The sequence below is a fragment of the Cavia porcellus genome, unplaced genomic scaffold (assembly GCF_034190915.1).
Source record: "Cavia porcellus strain 051 isolate PalLab524CR breed Dunkin Hartley unplaced genomic scaffold, mCavPor4.1 scaffold_21, whole genome shotgun sequence".
Classification (NCBI taxonomy): Eukaryota; Metazoa; Chordata; class Mammalia; order Rodentia; family Caviidae; genus Cavia; species Cavia porcellus.
Genome location: NW_026947504.1, coordinates 47,755,999 through 47,780,329, shown reverse-complemented (window position 1 = coordinate 47,780,329; position 24,331 = coordinate 47,755,999). Strand labels below are relative to the sequence as shown.

Here is a 24,331-nt window from a genome sequence, read left to right as displayed (position 1 = left end):
TTATTTTTGTGCCATGATTTTGCTTCTCCCATCTAATTGAAGAAGCTTAGGACATTTTCAAACAGAACTCTGATTTGTAGTTTTGTATTTTTGATCTGCTGCTGCTTAAGAACGTGGGATTCTTTTCTTTGCCATCTGACAGGAAACTGAACATTTATATTTTAAGCAGTTAATACAGCATCGGTTCAAGATTTATCTCTTGCAGTAACTTGGTGAGAAAATGCATTTGGATTTTAAATAAACAGGTAACTGACACTATTTTAAAAAGTACCAAAAAGTATTTCCAGATCCTCTCTTCTCTCCTTTCAGGTCTTAGTCTTGCACTGGGCTCCTTAGGACTATTTAACACATTGTTTTTCTCACATAAACAGTTGACACATTTTATATTATATTATATATGTTTCATGTATCTATGTGCATATGTGTGTGTTGGATAATAGACTTATTTACAAAGAAAAGTTCAAAAAACAACCCCGCTCTCCTGTAATCACTGTACTCTGGGCAACTGAGGCAAGAGAATCTCAAGTTTGAGCCCAGCCTGGGGAACTTAGCGGCCGAGCAAGATCCAGTATCTAACCTAACGTCTTTTTTCTTTCTGTTGCTGTAATAAAATGCTCCAAGTTGTGTAACTGATAAAGAATAGAGATTTTTTTGGTTCTTGGCTCTGGAGGCCGGGAAATGTGAGTGCATGATGCGAGGGTGTTTGGCATCTGCGTAGGACCTTGCTGGGTCATGGCATGGCAGAAGGTACCACAGGATGAGAAAGGAGAAATCTACGGGGTCAGGTCTTCTGCTTACAAAGCCGCCACAGCCATCATGGGGCCTCACCCTTGTAATTTCATCTAATCCTAATTACCTGGCAAGGGCTCGACCTCCACATACCATTAACATATTAATTTGAAAATTCAGTTTTCAACACAGGAACTTTGGGGGGACATATTGAAACCCTAACAGCCATATTTAAATAGGAATTATAACAATATATTCTGTTTTATGTTAATTTTATTGGTATATTTTTATGTACATAATGATCACATTCATCACAGGGAGTTTGTACCTGTAATTTCATTCTTTTTCTCCCCATTTCCTCCCTTCCCTCCAATCCTTCTTCCCCTCTCACTTTACTGAACATTGTTTCTGATGTTTTCTTTCCATTCTTTTTTATTTTTTAATCCTTATTCCCGTCCTTCCTTTCCTTCTTCCCCCTCTTCTGTTCTCCTTCCCATCTGAACATTTTCTTCCTACTTCCCAGTATCTATCCTCCATTTGGATTCTTATTTACAGTTGGGGTATTCACACAAGAGAAACAGTGTGATATATAAATATATGTGTCTGATTTATTTCACTTAAAAGTATATTCTCAAGGTGCATCCATTACCTAAACCTGTCTCATTTATCCTTCTTTATGGCAGAGTAGTACCTCATTGTATATAAAAACTACATTTGCTTTATTCATCCATTGATAAGAGATATGGGATGTTTCCAGGATTTAACTACTACAAATTGTGCTGCTATAAACACGGATGTGCATATATAGCTGGGGTAGGATGCTTTTGATTCTTTCTGAAAGATACTTAGAAGTGGAATATCTAGATTAAGTGGAAACTTTAGTTTTAGTATCTGAGAAACTTCCTACTGATTTCAATATTGGTTTCATCAATTTACACTCCTACCAACAATAGAGAAGGCTTCCTTTTTCCCTTCTACCTCATCAGCATTTGTTATTGGTTGATTTCTTCATGATAGCCATTTTTTCTGGAATGAGATGGAATTTCAGTGTTGTTTTGAGAAATTTGCATTTCTCAAATAACCTGTGCTATTGAACAGTTTTCATATATTTATTTGCTGTTTGTACTTCTTCATCTGAAAAGTAACTATTCATTTCAGATGTCCATTTTTGGATTGGGTCTTTAAATTTGGGATATCTGATTTTTTGTGTTCTTTATGTATTTCAGAAATAAGTCTTTTGAGGAATAGCTGTGAGGTATCTCTTCATTCTTTTGGTGGTTTCTTTTGCTGTGTAAAAGCTTTTTAATATGATGTGATCCCAGTTGTTGATCCTTTATAATATTTCCTGCACAATTGGAGTTTATAACAATATATTCTTAAAATATAATTTTAAAAAGGTTTTACAATAATGCCATGTTTCTTTATCTTGTATCAATAACAGCAAAATACAGATGGAGATACTGAGAGACATTTATTACTAAGTAAACACAAAATGTTATACTTAGTAGAGGCAAAAGTGGAAACATTTCCAAAAAGTGAAAAAAAATATGAAGCTATAATGATCAAAAGCACTTGTTTAATATCTGTCAAAATAATAAATATAAATATTGTGGAGGAGAAATCAAAATTATTATTTATGTATGACATTTTCTACTTGAAAAATAGAGGAATTTATTAAAAATTATTAGAAGCATTGTTAGGTAGACATTTATAGAATGTGTAAAGATAGATGCTGAGACAACTTGCTATCTACATACAAAAATTAATTTAAAATTATCATAGATGGAAAACTAAGAGCAAAAGTTACCAAATTCTTAGAAGAAAATGTAGAATTTTGTGACCTCAGACTAGGCCATGTTTTCTTAGATGTAATACTGAAAACACAAATGACAAAATAAAAAATACATAAATGGAAAATTTTTGTTCTTTAAATGATATCAGAGCCGGGCATGTTGTTGAGTGGCACAACCCCCTCCCTTGCAAGCACAAAGTCTTGAATTCAATTCCCAGTACCAAAAAACATTTTTTTAAATGACACCACCTTGAAAGATGTGAAGACAACATACACAATAGAGGAGAATATTATCAGATCATAGTTTTGATAAGGGACCTATATTCAGAAGATATGAACTAAACACTAAGAAGATACATAACTTAATCCAAAGAATTCTCTTCAAAGAAGACGTATAAATGGCCAAAAAGCACATGAACAGATGCTTGCTAGAATTTGAATAATGTGTCTCCACCCAAATCCTTATGTTAAAATTTAATTCCCAGAGCAGTGATGTTGGGAGGTAGACCTGCAGCCCTCATGAATGGATCAGTACCTTTGTTAAAGGAGGTTTAAGGGGCTCCTTTTCCCTCTTTTCCCCTCTTCACCCTGTAGAGGTTGATGCATTGTGTCAACTGGAGCTGTCTAGAAGCTTAACTAAGTAACTCAGCAGTTATATATCCTAGGGTATAGAGGACATACCCCAGGGTGGCTGTATATACCCTAGGATGTGATGTTGATTCATTGTGTCAATTTGAGAAGTTTAGAAGCTTAACTGACTCAGCAGAGGGCCAAGGTCCTCACTGTAAACATCCCGAGTCTGTGCAAGAGGAGGACATGAGATGATATAAATGCTGCACCTGCCCTGGGGTAGGTGGTCTGCACAAAATGTAAGAGCAGAAAAAGGGTTGCTCCCCACCCCTTTTGCCCTTGTTGCTTTTGCTGTCTTACGCTGCCTTAACTGCTGCCTTTCTGCTATGCCATCCTGCTTTGGAGCCAGCTGATTATGGACTGAAACCTTTACAAACTGTGAGCTAAATCAACCTTTCCTCTTTTTAACTTTGAGTGTCAGGTATTGTGTCTCAGCAATGAAAAAAGTAACATGTTCCTTGTGAGGGACAGCTAGAAGTTACTATTATTTATGAAGAGTTGACACCAAATCTTCTGGCACTTTTTTTTTTTAATCTGCAGTCACTTTGATCTGGACTTTCCTATTTCTGAAACTATTTCCATTGTTTATATAAATTACCTACTCTACTCCTAGGTATTTTGTTATAACAACCAGAATGATATAAGACAATACATCTTTTTTCTCAACCCCAACTATGTATACTATAATGGAATTATGACATTAAAGACAGGTTAGCAGAGACCCCAGAAAGTAAACGGTAGTTCCTGCAAGACTACACTGACTCTAGATTCTAGCCACACTGCAGGCTCCCCTGGCCACTTGCACTTCTTATTAACTAGCTGTAATTTCAGGGATGTCTGTGACCTCCTTGCATTAGATAATTCACTAGCATGACTTGCAGAATTCAGGAAACAGCTATATTTATGATTAGATTATTCATTATTATTCATTATTAGATTATTCATTATAAAGAATGATTCGGGGATAAGGGTGGAGCTCAATGGGAGAGCATTTGCCTGGCATACATGAGGACTCAGGTTCAATCCCCAGTACTACCACCACTGGAAAAAATTAAAGAATAGTGTCATAGGGGATGGGGATTTAGCTCAGCAGCACAAGTGCCTGCTTGGCAAGCACTAGGTCCTGAGTTCAATTCCCAATTGTTGTAAACATTGTTACCATAGCAAATCCTTTTTTTGTTGTTGTGGTCAGTACTGGGGATTAGATCCAGAGGCCTTCACACTGAGTTGTACATCCTGAGACCTTCTTTTGTTTTTGTTTTGTGTTTTTGGGTTGGGGAAGTTGTTTTCCAGATGTACTTAACTCCCTAAATTACCCAGGCTGAGTTTGAATTTACAATCTTCCTGTTTCAGCTTGTTTAGGTGCTTGGATTATCTGCAGGCACCATTACCTCTGGTTTAACATACACACTGCAGAAAGATGAGTTTTATAATATGTGAATTATACATAAGCTTTCATTTAAAATTAGTTAACAGGCTAGGTAAGAAAACATATAATGGAAAAAAATCTTTTAACAACAACAAAGTTAAGAATGAATTGGAGGCTGTGTGTTTCAGCTCAGTGGTACAGCACAAGAAAGACCCTGGATTTGCACCAAAAAAAAAAAGAAAAGGAAATAGTATTTTTTTAATAGATGAATTGAAAATGGAATATGCTAGTCCTGTGAGAAGAATCTATAAATACCAACCAAGAATTATAAAGACCAAAAAAATTGGGAGGAAAAACTATGTTTCTGAGTAATATTGTACAAAAGGGTTTCCTAAATTCATATGTAATTTTAATGGCATCTCAGTGAAAATCCCCCCAAAAAGTAGGTGCATTGTGGCGAAAGAATATGCCAAAATTAAGAATAGTGGAGACTTTTTATAAACAAGAATAGAATTAAACATTAAAAATTGTTTTGCTAAAGAAGAGAAAAGGTCATGTCAGATATCCAAATGCTTTAAAACAATATGAATTAAAACCACAGCATAGGAATGGGATTCACAGACAGAGCAACCAATCAGAGTAAAGTTCAGAATCTAATTTAAAGTAGTTTAAGAATTTAGTATATATTACATCCAGAATTTCAAATGAGGAGAGAAGAGCTTAGTGCGGTAGTACATATAATCCTAGCACTTGGGAAGCTGAGTTAGAAGAAGCATAAGTTTGAAGCCAATCTGGGTAACAAAGCCAGACAGGGCTACATAGTGAGAGCCTAAGTCACATACATACAAAAAAAAAAAAAAAAAAAAAAAAACAAAACAAAGCAAGACAAACACCAGGAGATAAATGATGAATCATTTATTAATTGTTGGGCTAATTTCCTAAATAATAAAAGATGATATAGTTAGTCTCATTTCAGATCTTAGTTAAAATGTTGAAGGGTTAAATGTAAAAAAGTTTAATGAATGCATATATTATGGAAAAAACTATAGTTTCTCGTGGGTTAATTATGTAATTAATCTTCAATATAGAATGCCTTTTCTTTTTAGCATAAGCAGAAGTATCAAGAAAAAATTATAAATTTAACTGCTTTACAAAAACTTTTATAGCCAGAAAATCAAAATTAAGAGTGGGAGAAAAAAAGTTAGAATATATGTAATTCTGTCTATAGAATTACTTATACGTATGATAAATATATAGATAGAATTCTTAAAACTTCATAATAGGAATATTTGAGTTAAATATTTTATGTGCAGGTGACACAAACAAGAAGTTCACATAAGAAGGAAAATACAAGGCCAATAAACATTAACAAAGCGGGCTCGGAAGAAGTGAAAAAAGACACACACACACACACACACACACACACACACACACACACACCTAAAGCAAGATCTTTCTCATTGATTAGATTAGCAAAGGTGAAAAAGAGTGTTATATGCTTGGTGACGAAGGTAGAGGAAAAGGGCATTTTCAGCCACTACTGCTGGGAATATAAACTGAAACAACTTAGCATTAAGTGTTTTCAAAAATTTTAAACACATCCACATATTTTGATTTAGAAATTCCACTTCTGAGACTTAGTACTAGGGTAATAACTATTTGTACAGAGATTTATTTGTGAGTATGTCTAATTTATTCTTTATCCAAGTCAAAAAATGAAACAATGTAAATGTTTAATAGGATATTGATTAAGCTATGATATAGGCACACTATAAACTGTTATGTATCTATTAATAATATTTTAATCTTACTGAATGGACAGTATTTAATACACATATTGGCAATTAAATTATAAAATTATATGAGTATGTTTTGTAAAAATTATATTTTTATGCACACACACTGTTTTTCAAAAGTCTAAAATTAGATAAACTACCATGATATCTGATTCATAGTTTATAGAAAATTTTTCATTTATCCCATTTTTCTAGAGTCATGTAATAAAAATGATTTTAACAGAATGTGACAGCATTCAAAGATCAAAAGGGAATAAGTGGAGAAATGGTCATTTTAAAATAAGAGTTTTGCTTAGTTTTTTGTTTGTTTGTTTGTTTTTTATATAGGGTCTTGCTGTGCACTTTAGGCTAGCCTTAACTTCACTGTGATCCTCCTGAGTGCTGGGATTGTAGGTATGCAGCACTATGCTGATCTAAAAATAAGAGAATTTCACGTTAGCATCTTGGTCGCTTTCTTGTCACTGAGATATGATACTCAAAACCCATAATTTGAAGTAGAGGTTTATTTTGCTTCATGGTTGCAATCCATGGTCGTTTGGCTCCAAGGCAAAATGGAATAGTGGAAGGGCTTGCATAAAGGAAACTTGATTACGTCATGGCAGCCAGGAAGCAGAGGACGAAGAGAGGAACCAGGATGAGATTTATGACCATGGTACTTATAGCCCATCTCTTTCAACTGGGCCCCACGTCTTGACAGCACATTTAGCTCTGAGTGAATTGGTGGATGAATCCAGTGTGAGTATAGCACTCCCATAATCCAATCATTTCCCAAAAGCTCAGTCAATGAATGCATGAGGCCTTGAGGGGACATGTAGATATAAACCATAATGTTCCACTGCTGGCTTCCAAACAATTCGTATGCATCTCTTTATGCAAAATGCATTGAGTCCCTCTCTAAGAGTTGCCAGTATACTAAAATTTTGACATTGCTGAAAACTCTAAATCCAAAATTTCCTCTGAAATTTAAGGCAAATTCTTAGCCGTGAGCCCCTGTAAAACTCTTATCCCTGCTATCTCCAACTCCACTGGAGTTTCCACTGCAGTCTGGCCTTCACTCTCACAACTTCATGCACTGCCACCTCGGGGATACATTATCTTCCCTCCCAAGCCTTCTCTAAAATCTAGGTGGAAGCCTACCTGTCCCTATAATTTTCATTTTCCACATGTCTGTAAAACCAGCACCATGGAGTCTGTCACCAGTTTGAACATTAGCTATAATCTTTTGAATCCTGAATCCAGGGTCCTCCAAGTGCCTGGAAGACTGAGCATGGCAAAATGAATTCTAGTGATCAGATTCTGTAGGTGGCCCTTCTCAAGCACGCTGCTTTAGGGGAGGGGATCTCGTCTCAAAGACAACTGTATAGCCTTGCACCGTTAAGCCAGTGATGAGTGGGGTCTTGATGATTCCTAGGATGGTCTTATGGCATCATTTCCATTTCTTTTTTTTATTTTAAAGAAGATAAAACAATAAAAACAATAAAACCAAACCAGTATAAGGGATACAAGACATTACAAATTCAACAATATCTACCACATTGCCCCTTTACATTGTCAAAATAGCTGCAGATAACTTTGGACATAGTAAAAATCAAACAGAACAGAATAGAATAAAAGCAGAATAATCAATTCCATAAAGGACTTCAAAATAAGCCAATAACAAATCCAAAAATGCTATTTCAAAGATACTGTATCTTGCTATCTTTGAAATAGCTGCTCTTGCCATTGGATTTAGCACAATAAAAAAAAAAGAATAAAACTCAACCCAACAAAAAAATGGAAACAATATATGGCTTCAGAACAAGACCATAGGGAATCAACAATGATCACAACCCTCAGAAGGAGATTTCCCCCAGATGCCACAATGCGTTCCACTATCCTCTGAACCTATGATCAGACAGACCACTGGCCCTAGACCTGCAATGTTAGTGAAACACCAAAGCACCACAGGCATCCAATTGCATTTCACCTCCATAGCTAACATCACAGCCTGTATTTCTCTAGATCAGCTAATTGTTTACAGGGTAGGGGGTGGGAGGGTTCGGTACTTTTTGTTTGCCAGTCCATGTGCTAGAAAGGGGTGGGGTCTGTCTGTTCCCAGTCTGGTGGCAGCGCATGCATGGCACTGGTTCCCAGACTGGGCTTGCTTCCTGGTGTGGTCTTGTTCTCGTTAGCCCTAGTCCGCAAATGACACTGACTCATGGGGAATGGCTGAGGTCTGTCTGGTTACAGCCTACTGGCAGCCCATGCATGGTGTTAGTTCCCAGACTAGACTTGTCTCCTGGTGTGGCCTTGATGTATCTAACCCCAGTCCACAAATGGCACTGACTGTCAGGGAGAGGCTGGAGTCTTGTCTGTTCCCAGTCCGGTGGCGGCTCACACGTGGCCAAGGCATCATTTCTGTTCACTGCTGTAACATACTTTTAATGCTAATCTTTTCAGCAACTCTCCTTAGGCAAAACTTTACAGGCTCTAGCTTCATAGGGGCTTCCTTTCTGGTGAAACTCAAATTTTTAAAAACATACAGCTGTGCTGTTTGCCCTTAATTCTCATTGTAGAGCTGTTCAAAAGTCCCAAACAACACCTATGCCACAGTTTCAACATTAGGCTGCTTTGACATTTCTTCTGCCAGATTAATTAGTCCAATGCCTTTGATTGGTCTCAGTACATGAGCAAAATGTAGACAAGTTTTTCTTCAGAGTATAACACACATAGCCTGTAGTTCAGCTACGAATAGAGTCCATTGGCCAAGAAGCAGAGAGAAAAAAGAGGAGCTTGAGAAGGAGCTTTACCTTCCAGGCCTTATTTGCAGTGATCCAGCTTTTCTGAGTAAACTCCACCTTCCAACAGCTTATTTAGCTATGAACTCATCAATGGATTAATCCACTGATGAGTATAACATGCCTGTGATCCAATCACCTCCTAAAAGTGTAGCCTACGAGTATGTAAAGTTCATTTTTGTGGGGGACATCTAGATATAAAGCATAACAGTAACTTGGTCTTTGCTGGTGCTATGAAAAAAAATACTTCAGACTTTGTAATCAGAAGTCTAGCTGCCTAGTAACAAAGATAAAGGAAAACCTGAGCATTCCTTCTGAATTCCTTCCTCCACAATGCTATTTTAAAAATCTTACTAATGATTACTAATGGTTTTAAAGGATGACAAACAGCAAAGGCTAAATGATGATAAAATTAGCAAATTAGCAGAAGAAAATTATGATCTGTGGATTACTGTATGTATAATAAATCAATTCAACATCAAAGGCCTGTTTTTTAGATGTAGACACATTTCCCCTACTGGGGAATTCCTTTGGAGTGTTGCTGAAATGGCTATTTTACTTCATTATTTATTTTTCCTTTTTTCCAAGAATGCCTGGCCTGTAATTGGACTTCCTAGCATTATACATCTTTAAGAAACAAAAATAAATTCTAGTATAATGGGATAAAAATCACGATTCTTTCTTACTGTAATACAATAAGTATCAGTTATAAGCAAAGAGATTACTTCTTGCAGTAGCCAAAAACATGTGGTACCTAAAGTTCTTCTCTTTTATAAATGGATGTATGACATGGCAAAGCACATTCAAGCAGCCCTGGGAGTGTCCCATGGTGTATTCTCTACTTTGAGCTTTATCCGTGATGTTTGCTTTTTACACTGTGATTCAACCTACAAAATATAAAGAAATTGGTTTTAATTTTGTTGTTTATTTTTAGAATGTGCTATTAAAGAAATCTATTAGTATGTTAGTTTGGGGTTCCCCAGGAAATAGATGCTGTGACAGAGAGTTGCATGCAAAAAGTCTAGGAGATAGAACAGAGGCAAAATGTGGCCTCAGGGGGTTGAGTGGGGAGCTCATGTGGTGGGATGGCTCATCTAGGCTGCCTCGGATCAAGGCAACTGGACTGAGTTCCTCTACCTTTGCACCAGGCTATGGCACTAACTCCTCATTCTTCATGCAGAGGGGACCTAACCTTAGGGCAGGCTGCTTCCTCAGGAAAAACAAGTCCTTGTGGGAACTCAAGATATAACCTAACCCAGGAGATGTGAGTTTCTAGTCTGAAGGGGATTCTAGGCTGAATGTTGAACCATGAACTAAATGTTTGTGTGTCTCCTGAATCTACTTGTTGAATCCCTAATCCTACGAATGGAGTAGTGTTTAGAGATGGGACTTTAGGAGGTGATTTGGATTAAATAAAACGATGAGGGTAGAATTCCCATAATGAGGGTTCATTTACATGTATATATAAATCTGTGTGTGTGCATGCAGCCAGGAAAGGCCAGGAAAGGAAGTCCTATTCAGAGCTGACAGTACTGGCACCTTAATCTCAGACTGTTATCCTCCAGAATGTTTGTGACAGTCATCCAACCTATGGTAATTTGCTGTAACAGTTGAAGCCTAGACACTGGATGTTATAGCAAACACTGCAGCCAGTAAGACTCTTCTGTTAACAATGGAGCATTTCCAACGTTTGTCTTACTCAAGTTAAATGCACAAGAGAAAAATTAAGTGTTGAATGTAGACTACTTAAACAGTAGCTTTACAATTAACCGAGTGATGTTTTTATTTATTTAACTTCTAGAAAAGTAAAGTAGTAAACACTGTTATGTTCTACCTCTTGTAAACCATGTGAGGATATATAGAAGATTATTCTCTTTTTTTTTTTCAGTAAAAAGGAAATTTTTATTCTTTGCAGTATCATTATACAAAACACTATTGTATTTTCTCAAAAAACACAAAATAGAACAACCACATGAGCCAGTATTTCCACTTTGGGGTACATGTCTGAAAGAAATATAATCTGTAAATCAGAAAGACCTCTGCCATTTCTTGTTCATTGTAGCATTATTTACAAAAAGCAAGATGGAGAATTACTGCAAAAGTCAAGCCACAGATAAAGGTATAAAGGAACTGCAATATGTCTTTTTTTATTTTTATTTTTAATTTTATTTAAAAGGAAAAAGAGAAAAAACAAAACAAAACAAAGTGGTGTAAGGGTACAAGTAATACAGAACTACCAAAAAAAAAAAAAGTAAGAATAGATTACACATTATCATCTTAGAGATAGTTGAGCAAGATTATTCTCTTAATAAAAATGTAAACTAGCTGTTTGAGAGAAAACAGTAATGCACCACACAACAGCATTTCAGTTAACGATGGCCTGAGTATGTATATGATGGTGGTTCCGTAAGGGATTATAAGATAGTTTTAAAAATTCTTTTAGCTGAAAAATTCTTATCATCTTATTTTTTACTATACCTGTTTGTGTTTGTTTATATTTAGATACAGAAATACTATTGTGTTAAAATCACCTGCAATATTCACTATAGCAATGAAACCAAAGGAAAACCTGAATAAGCTCTTCTCTTAATTTTATTTTTGTTTTCTGAGCACTCTTGTGCTTTACTTGTGTTTAGTTTCTTGCTTTTAGCTGACTTTAAAATCCATAAACTTTGGCGGTCACACATCTATTCACCATATTATTCTCTCCCATCAGCTTTGCTCTACATGGCACCTGTGACAGATGGGTTATGATGTTAATGGCTACTTTTCAGGGACTTGACCACTTTTGCTAAACCCATTGATCCTTCATTTGAGCTTGTGCAAGTGTCCAGTGGGTGAACTTTTTGACATCAGGGCACCTAAAAACTCTACTCTGAGATCATGCTAATTCTGCCATTTTTGGAACACGTATTCTACTAAGAGCCACAAGAATTGACTACACAGGCACACTCCATTCGCTGCTTCACCTCTAGTCATCTCCCCTCATAGCTCACATCACTCTGCTTTCTTATCGCACAAATATTCCTAAACTGTCTCCCGGGAAATTGGATTTGAGAGTCACTTCCCCATTTTCACATTTGATCACCTCATGAGTAAACTCTTTTTTGCAGAAATTAATGTCTCAATGATCGGCGTACTGTGAAGTGGGAAAATGGACCTGATTCAATAACAATACATGCTGTACAGTTTGTGGCCTAGGAGCATATAACATAGCTTAGGACGCTGTATCATCTAAGTTTACATGAGTGTGCTCTATGATATTTGCACAATAATAAATCCACCTACTGATGTATTTCTCAAAATGTATCTTTATCGTTGAGTGGTACAGGAGTTAACTTGCTTCCTAGTATTTCTGCAACTGTAGAATTCTTAGTTTATCTGTGCTGGCACAACAAAATACCACAGACTGGTAATTTATAAAGAAGAGAAATTTTTTTCTTATAGTTCTGGAGACTAAATGTCTAAAATCAAGGCACTGGTAGGTTCACTGTCTGGGGCAGGCCATCTGGACCTCCAAGACATGCTTTGTTGCTGTATCTTCTGGAAGGAAGAACGGCACATGGCAGAAGGCAGAATGGCAAGGAGGCCAAAAAAGGAAGCCTTTTCTTCTTTGATAAAGATTTAACCTCATTTGAGTGAGGAACCCTCATGGCCTAATCACCCTTTAAATATCCCACTGCTTAATACTATCGCATTAGCCGTGCTTCTTTATAAAGTTAATTTTATTGGTATACTTTTGATATATTGATCACATTTATCATAGGGAATTGATACCTGTACATAATATATCTTGATTCTTTTATTCCCCAGTTCCCTCCTCTTCCCCTCAAATCTTCTTTCCCTTCTTATTTACAAAAGTTTTTTCATTTTTTCTATCTGTTCTCTTTTTCATCTTTTCCCTTCTCCCAGCCCTCCTTGTTCCCCTTCCACTTGAACAGTTTTCCTGTTCCCAATATCTATCCTCCCTTTGAGTCCTTATTTACACTTTGGATTTCTCTTACAAGAGAAACAATGAGACATTTAAACATGTGTGTCTGATTTATTTAATTTAGGATTATGGTCTCAAGGTCCATTCACTTAGCTATAAATGTCTCACGTTTATCAATCTTTATGGTGGAGTAATACATATATATATATATATATTTAAACCCATATTCTAAAAACCATTCATTGGTTAATGTGCATTTGGGTTTCCAACATTTAGCTATTACAAACTGTGCCACTGTAAACATAGGAATACATATATCACTGTGGTATGATGCTTTTAATTGTTTTGGAAAGATATCAAGAAGAGAAGTAACTGGGTCAAATGGAAACTTTAGTTTTAGTTTACTGAGGAATCTCCATGCCGACTTCCACAGGAGTTGTGCCAGTCTATGCCCTCATCAACAGTGGCCTTTTTCCAGTCAGCTCTGCCAGTATTTGTTACTGGTTGTTTTCTTAATAATAGCCATTCTTTGAGGAGTAAGATGGAATCTCAGTGTTGTTTTAATTTGCATTTCTCAAATGATCAGTGATGTTGAACATTTTTTCATTTTTGCTGTTTGTACTTCTTTTTCTGATAAGTATCTATTCATCTTAGATACCGATTTTAGGATTGTGTCTTTGAATCTGGGGAGTCTGAGTTTTTTTCAGGTCTTTCTATGTTCTAGATATTAGTCCTTTGTCTGAGGAACACCGGGAAAAATTTTTTTCCTATTCAGTTGGTGAATTCTTTTGCTGTGCAAATGCTTTTTCATAAGGTGAGATCCCAGTTGTTGATTCTTTGTAATAATATTTGTGTGATCAGGATTTCGTTCAGAAAATCTTTGTCTTCAAGTGTTTTACTTGTGTTATCTTTCAGCAGATTAAGTGTTTTGTTTCAATATTTAGATCTTTGAGTCATTTTGATTTTAACTTAGTGCATGATGTGAGATATGGATCTAGGTTTAATCTTTAGCATCTGGAAAGCCAGTTTTCCCAGCACAATTTATTAAAGAGATTATCTTTAGTGAAGGTGTTTGACCCCTTTGTCAAAGATAAGGTGCCCAAGTGTGTTTGGTGTTGTTTCTGCATCTTCTGTTCTGTTTCACTGATCCTTGGATCTGTTTGAGGTAAGAGAGTTGTGTGTGTGTGTGTGTGTGTGTGTGTGTGTGTACGTTTTGATGGTACTTGGGATTGAACTCGGGGCTTTGTGCATGATAGGCAACTACTCTACCAGGGAGCTATATCCCCAGCCCTACACTGTTTTTATCATAATAATTTCATAGTATAATTTCAAGTCAGGGATTGTAATTCCCCTGCTTTGCCTTTTTGCTCAAAAAAATTTTTTTGGTTATTTTAGTTCTTTTTTTTAAATGAATTTTAAGATTGTTTTCTTTAGTTTTGTGAGTTATCCTATTGGCATTTTGATTTGGGTTGCAGTAAATCTGTACAACAGTTTTTCAGTGTGGTCATTTTCACTATATTAGTTATGTCTGTCTAAGTACAAGCGATATCTTTTTCATTTTCTGATGTCCTCTTCAATCTCCTTCTTTTAGAGTACTCTAGTTTTCAATGTAAAAGTTTTTACTTCCTTTGTTAGATTGCCTCCTAAGTATTTTATTATTCTCAATGCTACTGTGAAAGCTGTTATTTCTCTAATATTTCTGTCAGTGAACTTGTTATTTGTACAGGAATGTGATAGATTTTTGAGTACTGACTGTACCTGTTATGCTAATACATGTGATTATTAAATCTCGGAGTCTTTTCATGGAGTTTTTGAGGTCTGCTAGAGTGTCATGTTATCTGTGAATAATGATAATCTAACTTCTTCATTTCTTACTCTTATTCTTTTTCTTTCTTTCTTTTGTCTAATTGCTCTGGCTAATGTTTCCAAAACTATATCGAATAGGAGTGGTGATAGTGGGCATCCTTGCCTTCTCCTTGATTTTAGAGTAAAAGTTTTCAGTCTTTGACCACTTAATATGATCGTGGCTGTTGGTTTGTCATAGATGTCTTGTATCAGATCGAGATAAAGACTATCAATTCCATTTTTCTATAGAGTTTTTATCATGAATGGGTGTTGAACTTTGTCAGATGCTTTTTCTGTGCCATTAAGATGATCATGTGATTTTTGTCTTACGTTCTGTTAATGTAGTATGCTTATCGATTTGTGTATGTTGAATCATCCCTGCATCCCCAGGATGAATCTTACTGGTTCATGGTGTATAATCTTCTTGATGATTTGTTGCATTTTGTTTGCCATTGTCTCACTGAGGAATTCTGCATATATGTTCATTAGGCAGATTGGTCTGTAGTTCTGTGGTTGGATTCTCCTCTGGTTTTGGTGTCGGGGAATACTTGCCTTCTGGAAGTATTGCTTCCCTTTCAATTATAATAAAGGGTTGAGGAGTAGTGGCATTAAATTTTCTCTGAATTTCTTGTAGAATTAAGCCCAGCCAGGACCTGGTCTTTTTGTGTTGGTAACTTTTTAATTACTTCACTGACTTATATTATTAAGCTATTTAAAATTATTATATCTTCTTGATTCAACTTTGATAATTCATTTTATCAAGGAAGCTGTCCATTTCTGCTGTATTTGTCTTTTTATTGGAGTACAGGTTCTCAAAGTAGGTACTGATGATCTTCAGGATTTCTACAGGATCCATTGTGATTTTACTCTTTTTATTCCTAATGGCATGGAATTGCGTCTTTCTTCTTTCTGATAAGTTTGGCCAAGAGTTTGTCAATCTTATTTAATCTTTCAAAGAACCAACTCTTCAATTTATTGATTCTTTGCATTGTTTCTTAGTCTCAATTGCATTAATTTCTGCTCTGGTCTTTATAATTTCCTTCCTTGTACATACTTTGGGTTTAACTTGCTCTTGTTTTTCTAAAAGCTTAAAGTTCGAAATTAACTTATTGATTTGAGTTTGCTCTGTTTTCTGATGTGGAAGTTCACCATTATAAATTCCCTGCATAGGATTCCTTTCATTGTGTCCTATAAATTCTGATATGTTGTATTGGCATTATTGTTTAATTGTAGAAACTGTATAATTTCCTCTTTAATTTCATCTGTGGCACACTGGTTTTTCTGGAGGATGCTATTTAATTTCCATATATTTTGTGGTTTCTTTGTCATTGATTTCCAATTTTGTGATCTGGTAATATGCATGGAATAATTTCAGTTCCTTTGTACTTACTTAGGCATGTTCTATGAGCTAGTATGTCATTTTTTACGGATAAAGTCCCATGTGTAACCAAGAAGAATATGAGGTATTGTAGGTTAGAATACTCTAGATAGCTACTAAGTCTATTTTTTGAAATATTTGGTTCAGCTCTAATACTACTTTGTTGAGTTTTTGTCTAGTTCATCTCTGTGACAATAGGGTATTGAGCTCCCCCCTGCATTATATTAATGCTTATTTGATTCCATTAATATTTACTTTATGTAGCTGGATATGATGGTATTTGGTGCATATATATTTGTGATTGTTATCTCGTCCTATGACATTTTTCCCTTAAGTATGCTGTGACCTTCTTTGTCTCTTCTGATGAGTTTTGGCTTGAAATCCACTTTGTCTGCAAATAGAATAGCTATCCCTGCTTTTTTCTGGATTCCTGTCACATAGAGTATCGCTATCTTTTGACTTTCAGTTTATACATTTCTTTTTGGGTTTAATGTGTTTCTCATATATAAAATTGTTGAATCTTGTTTCTTGACTCATTTTGCCTGTCTGTATGTTCTGGTTATTGAAGTGAGACCATTTATATTGATGGCTATTAGTCATATGTATTGGCATCATTATCGTTATCACATTGTTTTCCTGTTGTTGGTTCTCTTTATTTTTTCTCTGTTTAACTGCTTGACTTGTCCAATAGATTCAGTCTATTGGGATTGTTGAAATTGTTAGGTTTTTGTTTTGTTTTGTTTTTTATAATATCCTTCAGAAATTTTTGGAGTGCTGGTTTAGTAGTTATGAATAACTTCAGGTGTTCTGTGTCATGGAAATATCTTATTTCTCCAGCAATTTTGAAAGATAATTTTGCAGGGTACATCAATCTGATCTGGAGGTTTTTTTCGTTTAAGGCTTGCATCACTTCAGTTCAAGCTCTCTTTGATTTTATGGTTTGTGTTGAGAAGTCTACTGTGATTCTGGTGGACTTTCCTTTATAGGTAATTTCTTTTCTCTAACAGCTTTTAATATTCTGTTCTTATGTTAACTTTTTTGAATAATGACTATTATGTGCTATGGTATAGTTTTTTTCTGGTCATCACTAATTGGAGTTCTGGAATCCTAGTTTATTTGTATGCCAAATTATTTTTCATGCTTGAGACGTTTTCTGCTATTACCTCTGTGAACAAGTTTCTTATGTTCTTTGTGCTATCTTCTGATTTTTCATTGATTTCAATAAATCATATGTTAATTCTGCCTTGTATCACCTAGCAGCCTTTGAATTGATTTTTCATAGTCCCTTAATATTTTTAATAAATATTTTATTTGATGGTTGCTGATCACAAACCTATCTTCTAGGTTTGATGTTCTGTCCTGAAACTGGCTGATTCTGCTGTGTATACTTTCTGAATCTATTTCAGTGAATCCAGTTCTTTCAGATGTTGGTCATGCATGTTTTCCACCACCTTCCTAAGCTCCTCTATTTTTCATCTGTATGTATTCTACATTCAGTAACCATGTCCTGCATTATGGTCATCATTCCTTTATTTATTTATTTTGGTACCAGGGATTAGACTCACAACCTTTCCCTTGCCAGGCAGATGCTTAGGCCACTGAGCTAAATCTCCGACCCCAATCATCCCTCTATTTTATCTACAAAGTTATTTCTGATTTTTTCCCCAGAGCCTCATTTATCTGTTTTCTTACGTCCTGTGCTACCATTTTAGAATGTTCAGTTTGTGACTTTTGATTTCTTCCACCTGAGTGCCCCCTGGTTTTGCCTTGAGTGTTACTGGCTAATCCCAGCAAGCTTTCAGTAGGAATACGGCAGATCTGCCCCTCGGAAGTTCAGGCTGATCCTGACCTCTGGTTGTGGAGTCAGGGCCTGAGTTGTTCAGTGACAAATATCCGGGTGACTCTTGCCTGCCAGTCAGCCTCAGCTCCCTGACTCTGGTTGGATATCTCCTGCAGTTGTGCCTACACAGTTGCTAGGAGCTCTGAGAGAAAGCCAACCCTCAGCTTCTTTGAGTCCCAAGTTCTGTTGGCCTTCTCTCTAAAATGGCATCTGGCCAAGTATTCCCTCCAGAGTTTGCTTGGCCTGGAGTCACTCACCAGCTGTTGTAGTTCATAACATCCACTGCTCCATCCCACTGGTGCACTGCTCCATGGAGGTCCTTTCCTGACTGTGACTCAAGGATTTGAGCCTCCTCTCTTATACTGAAAACTAGAAGTGAGAGAAAAAGTAGAATCTGCCACCTTCTTTTTCTGCTTTGAGGTCTGGCTCTTGATTTTTCCTGTGAGCTCCAGTTCTCCATTCAGATCTGTCCTGGGGGCCAAGGATCTAACTGCCTCCTTATTTTCTCCCCCAAGTTGTTATATTCCAATCTCAGAGAGGCTGACCTGTGGCTGTTTATTACTCCAGCACCTTCCAGAGTGTGCTCAGCTGTAAATTTCAACAATGATATTTGCTGAGGGGCTGGGGCTCTAACTCAGCGGCACAGCATTTGCCTGGCAAGCATGAGGTTGTAGGTTTGATTCCCAGTGCCTCCCCCAAAATGGTATTCAGAAGTGACACGTTCAAACTATAAAAGGCATTTTGTGCTTTATTCAAGATATCAAGAAGTCCACTTACAGCGGGCAACTTACCATTTACAGCAAACAGCAAAACAAATAAACAAAAAAACACCCTATGATTCTAACTTTATCTTGTAAGGCAAAACAAAAATTTAAAAAACCATTTGTCATATGCTTCAAATTTAACAAACTGTGGATTAAAATGGTAACTATGCTCTTTAAAACTAAGAATAAATCAACTGATTAGAATTTAGGGGTGAATTTTTGCCGATAGAACTTTTTATTTGCACAAATAGCATTCTTTATACTTTAAATACAGATGAACATTTTAACAATGTATGAGAGTTTTACTAATTTTTTCAAAAAGTCTCAGTCCTTTAATTTCATAATCATTGTTTTTGACAGACTCTTGCTGCGTCCTCTTGGTGTTTCTCTCTAGTTGGTCATCTCCATTTCAGCAACTGAAAGTCTTCACGTATCCAAAATAGACCTCTTGATTCTCAGTACTGCCTGCCCGCTACACTAATTCCTTTTGCTCAAGACAAGTATGTAGGATATTTCTGTTCTCCACTTGCTCAAGACAAATATCTATAAATTACCCTTCCTATACGTTTTCTCACAGGTATTACATCTGATTCATCAGCAGTCCAGGCTGCTGTGCACCTCTGAACCTGGTACTGTTTCTCATGACCTTCACTGCTCCCACAGCCAGCTCCTACCGAGCTCCTTTGATGACCTCCTAAATGGACTTCCAGCTCCTACTCTCCTTTTCTCTCTCTCACTGTAAACATCCTTATTTGCTACTGAAAGTTAACACATCAAAATTTCATTTTATTACAGTTTAAATGTTTGAAAAACCAGCAGAAATTCCAGTCATCTGTTCTAATTATCATGCTCCAGGCAGACTCTTCAATATTTTCTTTATATTCCTATCCCACAATTGCTTTGCTGCAGATGCTTAATGTTGTGTTCCATCTTATTGTCTTCTAAAACAAGGGATACTTGGGATCTAGTGAGTAGCTTCTACTCTTATGTCCCGACAATCTACACTCTACTCTCCACAGAGCAGTGAGTGTCTTCTTCCTCCTCCTCTTCCTCTTCCTCTCCTTCTTCTTCTTCTTTTCCTCTTCCTTCTCTTCCTCTTCCTCCTCCTCCTTCTTCACTGCTTTTTTAAGACTGCTTTTTCAGTGTATGTTCTTACCAGGTACTACATTTACATGGTTCACCATCTCACACACTATAGAAAGTTGTGCTCAGAGAAGTTTGGCACCCTCCTGCATTCCTCACCTCAAACCTCTGAAAACTGCTCCCACTGGTGTTTTTTTTTTGGGGGGGAGGGTTGGCTTTTTTGGTGGGGAGAGAATAAAACCCACCAATACAAAAAGAATAAAGCCAATCAAAACAAAGCAATGAAAGTGGTGCATAGCTTCAAAACAGGACAATAGGTCACTGACAATGGCTACCATAACGTATCTTGTTACCTTCATAATAGTTGTCCATTTCCTCAGACATACGAAAATCAAATAAAACAAAACAATAAATTAGAACAAAGCAAAACAGTGACAATAATATTGGATTTCAAAACAAGACAGAAAGAAATCCCCCATACTTGCCATATTGCATACTGTCATGCTCCTAATAGATGCTTAGACTACCAGCCTTAGTCCTGCAAAGTCAGTCAAACAGTACAAGCATTTAGTCGCCTTTGTACATCGGTTGCTATCAACTCAGCCTGTCCTCTGAACCAGCTGGTTGCTTACCGGGTAGGAGGGGTGTTGGGGGTGGTGGTGAGTCTTGATTCTCAGCCTGCATGCCAGTTGGCTCCAGGGAAAGGCAATCTGGCTTCTCTCTTTCTGGGCCCCGCCTGGTTCATGAGGCTTACAGGAAGATCAAACCAGCTTCTTGCTGTGCTCTTCCCAGACCCAGCATGGCCTCTGCTGACTCATGAGAACAGTGGACTGGCTTCTCTTTTCCTGGGCCCCACATGGTCAGTCTCCGTTGGTGTTTTTAAAAATCCCATTGTGGCGTTTTTCCCTCTAGTTTTTAAAGACAAATGCAAATATAAACAAATATATTTTCTCCCACCTTATTACACAAAATATAGCCTACCATATCCACCATTCTGTATCTTGCCTTTCTTCATTTATATGTCCTAAATCTCTCACCATATTAACGTAAAGCTCTTCTTTGTTCATTTACAGCTGAATATTATTTCCTGATTTATATAATTAGGCCCATTTCACTGGACTGACAATTAGATCCATTTTTTGCTCTTAGAAAGAATATAACAATGAATAACTTTCTACATGTATCATTTCATACATGTTGTGGGCATGTACCTATGGCAGAGAATCACAGCTACATGGTTGCGAGATCATATATTTTGGTGTATTTTGCAGTTTTAAAATAAAAATCTTGTGTGTACATCTGATTGTCACACCCCTTGCTAAAAGGCCTCCAAAAATTTCCCCTCTCAATCAGAATGAAAACCATTAGTAAGACTCAGAAGACTCTCTTGCCTGGCCCTTGTTTATATGTTTGGTACCACTTGTTAAAAGAAAGACTTTAGACAAATTAAATATAGAAAAGTTTATTTAAGCAAAGGAATGATTCATGGATTGGGTAGCAGTCTGAAAGAAAAATAGTTCACAGTATCTCACCCTGCCAGATAGGTGGGCTACATTTACAGCCAGAAGAAGAAACATAGAGAAAAAACCCGGTTAGCTGCCATGGGCATTTACCTTATATGAGGCATTTTGGCATGTTTTGACCTCTGATTAGCTAGACTTCTAGCTGCTATAATTGGCTGAGACTTTACTACTTGTTATAAGATCATACTTTCCAACTTAGGTTACAGTCTGTTTACACATTAAGTTAGGTTACAATTTACTATGTACTTAAAAACCTTTAAGCCAAACTTAAAATTTAAGTAGAGGCAGCTTTAGGGCAAATCTTAATTCAGTATAACACACCATATCTTTCCCTTCTTTACTATGGACTAAGCACATGAGCTTTCTTGCCTCACTGTCATAGAACTGTGTACTTTTGAAGTTGAAGAGTTTCACTTTGCATTGGATTTGCACTGTATTTGTGCCGTATTGTCAAAGTGTACAAAATCTTGTTATTAACTAGAGACCTGACAAAGAAGATGATCCTAGAAGGGAGGAAATGATGGTAGTGTTTGATGGAACTGATTATTCGAGAGGGTTTCATAAGCAATCATTTGATAAGTAAATATTTTTACTTTATGATGACTCTTCATCTCCTATACCACTTGAAACTTGAAGCATTCAGATGAGCAATGCTGAGATAATGTGGACTATCTGTTGTTGCATTGTGAGCAACAATAAATCCTGGATACATAAAGATAAAATGTTAACCTTCTATAAAAGTGTCACATGCTCAGGGAAAAGCACTGGGCAGGAAATGGCAAGTCTTGGCCCTGTTACAGAAGCTGTCACAAGGTAAGTCATGAAGCACAGACAAGGCATTTAACCTTTTTCTGCTTCATTCCATCTGTATGAAGAGGAAGATAATGAAATTTTTCATGATTATTGATCTTTTCACACCCCCATAGATTTCTTTTATGTCCCCTCTTATTTTCACGTTTAAGAGTTTTTTTCCACTAAAATATATTGTTACCTTATTTGTGTCACCATGATTATTATTTTTTTATTAACATATTTATGTTTATTGTTAATTTGTCAAAAATATAGTATATAGTATATAGTATATAATATCCAGTTCCTCTTCACGTTATATAATCAATTGCTGTTGGTTGAATTGATACAAAACCATCAAAAGTGAAGAAAACATTTTAATTTGCGTGAATAATTTTATCTCTTTAACCCCTAAAAATTGAGGGGCTGGTGCTCACGTCAGCAGCACATATACTAAACTGGAATGATACAGAGAAGATTAGCATGGCCCCTGCACAAGGATGACACACAAATTCATGAAGCATTCTGTATTTTTTTTTAAATTGGGAGGCTGTAATTTGGGAATCTCTGGACCCAATCGACTATACACTCCTTTCCAAGTCTGAGAGTCGGAGTAATTTATATTTAGATTTATTCCAGTGGTTTTTCGATGGTGTGCAGGAAATTCTGGGGGTTCAGAAATTAGTGAATCATGGTCAGAAATTAGGTGAAAAAAGTCTAGGGCTCCCAAAATGTTTTTATCTAGAGCAACTCTACATTTTTTGTTCTATTTATTGGTCTCTGCTTCAGGTTTTCTTTATAGAAAGGGTTTAAACTGAGTTTAAAACATATTTTTCAATCTATTAAAAATAATTTGAAAAATATGTTTTAAACTCAGTTTATAGAAGAGGATAATGAGACTTAGAAAAGAAAAATAAAATTGGTACAGGATTACAGAGTTAATTGATGGCAAAATATTCATGTAGTCATTCAACAAATATTTATTCAACACTATGGAAATAAGAATTATAAATACAATGTTTTTGATTTTTCTTAATTTTCAGTCTTGGTTCAGAAATAATACATGGATAACCATGGTATCTGATCTGAAGCATTAAGATAAAAAGGTCTTGTTTTCATAGCAGAGAACTGATATTGTGCATGTCAGTACTGTTTCAGAAAGAGAAGATAGGAGAATATTTGCATTCTGGTAAATGAAAGAGAGACACGCACAATACGGTGTCGGGAGACGGGCCAGGTGGAGTAAAGATCTTGTTTCGGTTTCAGTCTCTGGTGACTGTCAGTGATTTTTACATTATTGCTCTCACTGGTACTCATAAGGAAGAAGCCCAGAGCCTCACTTACCCAAGACTAACAGTAAAGATTTTATTTTATTTCTCAATTGATCATGTGATCAACACCAAGCAGGTTCCCATGAAGCAGGCTCTGCCTTGAGGCTGGGTAAGAGACTCAGCATGAAGCAGAACCACACCCTCCTGTGAAGCAGGCTCTACCAATGAGATCAGTAAGAAATTCAGCAAGAAAACAAACCACGCCTTGCTGCCAACCAGAGGGTGGGAGGGCTGGGAAACCCTAAGAGAATCCCCCATCTGCTGTAGTGGTCAGCAGCTGGCTGATCGGAGGACTCCGGGTGAGATGATAGCAGCAGAAGTGAAAGAAATAACTTGATGCTTGTGTTGTTCGGTTGACCTTGCAGCCCTGGGGCTGCTGGTCTGGGCATTTACCTAGAGGATGGCAGTGTGAAGGATTTCCTTCTGTCTTGTTTTTGAAATCCAATGTTTTGTTCCATTTTACTGTTTTGTTTTTTTCCTGTGTCGAGTGGCCTGAGCAACTACTTTGAAGATAGCAACATGCAGTATCACAACCATCATTAAATTCCTATGATCTCATTTTGAAAACCTATACATAGCTGGAGGGTTTTGTTGTTGTTTTGCTTTTGTTGGTTTTTAGATTTGTTTGCTTCTTGATTTATCTCTTTTTTCTCTTTAAAATAAAACATTTTAAAAAGAAAAACTTAGAGGAAACTATAGGAACTATGTTAATTTCATTTATAAGATTTTTTTTGTTGTGTTTTGAGACAGGGTC

At 36.4% G+C, this 24,331-nt stretch overlaps 1 non-coding gene across 1 annotated transcript; it reads left to right on the top strand.

Moving 5' to 3' along the window:
- Positions 1 to 22,675: 22,675 nt before the first annotated feature.
- Positions 22,676 to 22,781, top strand: LOC111753773 (U6 spliceosomal RNA). Its single transcript, XR_002788558.1, has one exon. It is a non-coding gene; the product is annotated as a U6 spliceosomal RNA (small nuclear RNA).
- The last annotated feature ends 1,550 nt before the right edge of the window (positions 22,782 to 24,331 follow it).